This window comes from Lucilia cuprina, chromosome 5 (assembly GCF_022045245.1).
Source record: "Lucilia cuprina isolate Lc7/37 chromosome 5, ASM2204524v1, whole genome shotgun sequence".
Taxonomy (NCBI): Eukaryota; Metazoa; Arthropoda; class Insecta; order Diptera; family Calliphoridae; genus Lucilia; species Lucilia cuprina.
This window is the reverse complement of record NC_060953.1, coordinates 13,777,952-13,779,704: the sequence shown is the minus strand read 5'-3', so window position 1 is coordinate 13,779,704 and position 1,753 is coordinate 13,777,952.

Sequence of the window (1,753 nt, the reverse complement as noted above, 5' to 3'; positions counted from 1 at the left end):
AACACTATATTACACATCCTACCGATAGATCTGAACATAATGGCTTAACTCAGTTCAGTTTTAGTTTAATTCTGGTTCAGTTCTTAGTCCTCCTTTATTCTATTACTCTTCGCTGTTGTTTAGAGCACAACTTTTTGAAAACTACACAAAAAATAATAATAACCACAATATCGACATAGATTTGCATTTAAATATTGTAGAATACTGTGTGGTAGAGTTTGTACAAACCAACAAAATAGTATTTGCGGTTGGCAATAAAATAAGTTTGAGTTGAAGTTGCCAACTCAATTGCCTTCAAGGTTATTAAAAGTGAATTTATTTTAAATAATAGTAGTTAATAAAATGTGTATAGTTGAGAAGAGATAAAATTAAACAGACAATAAAACTGCAAAACTAAAGCAAGATTCTAATCAATTAATATAGAATACATTTCTTAAACTTTCTATAGGAAATCATATTGAGTAAATTGTAAAGTGAAATTCTGAAGTTGTAATGAATTTGTTCTTATCTGTTGTTGTCTGAAGTTGTCCTTAGAATCTCGCTTATTCTAAAGTCTGTTTATAATTGATTATTACAAAAAGTTATTAAAGCTGTTGGAAAATATCATTTTCGATATATTATATGTAATAACCCACCTTTAGAATAAACTTTATTTAAATCCTTTTTTAAAATTGTAAACAATGGAAATGAAATGCTCATGTGCTTTAATACAAATTTTTTTGCATATTGTAGTTTTATTGTTATAGTTTTATAGAAAAACAGCCAAACCTCTTTTAACAAAAAGTTAAAAAATAAGGTCAATTATTAGTCAAGCATTAAGAGGGATTTGAATACTAAATGTTTTGGCACACTACATACTTTGATTTTTTTTGATTGTGTAAAGTCTATTAAGTTATTTGGAATTTATTTTAAAATTCAACAAAAAGTATATATTCCCTGTTAAACGAAACAAAAACTTAACCTTGATTTAAGGCAAAAAAAAGTAATAAATAAAACAAAACCTTACAAATAGAAATGTGTTCATTAAAATTTTGTTGGTGAGTTGTTTTATTTATGCCCCTCAAATGTTTGCAAAAAACAAACACAAAATTATTACCCACAATAATCTTTACTCTTTCATAAAAAGAAAAAATTTCCCATTTATTTGTGTGGAAGGTAATTAAGCCTTAACATTTGACCTTTTTTTGTTACATTGAACATTAAACTGAACTGGCAAAAAAAATATTATAAATAATAATAGAAAATAAGTATGAAATATATTTTGCAAATTGTTGGGTAGAACTCAAACAGTTTATATATTTTTTTGTGGAATAAATTACATACGAAAAAAATTTACAAAAATAACAACAAATACTTATTATTTTTAATTCTCTCCTTTTATATTGTGGATTGTTTACGCTTTTTTTCATGGTGAATATTGCTACAGTGTGACAGATGACAAAAAATCTCCACAAAACTTTCTATTCTTATAGAAAATTTTCACAAATTTCTTCTATTTTTATAAAAAATTTAAACAAAATTTTCTATTCCTATAGAAAATTTAAACAAAATTTTCTATTTCTATAGAAAATTTTACAAAATTTTCCATTTCTATAGAACATTTTCAAAAAAATAACAAAAATTTCTATTCTAGTTCAGTTCTTGCTTAGTTCTAGTTCAGTTCTAGTTCAGTTCTAGTGCAGTTCTAGTTCAGTTCTAGTTCAGTTCTAGTTCAGTTCTAGTTCAGTTCTAGTTCAGTTCTAGTTCAGTTCTA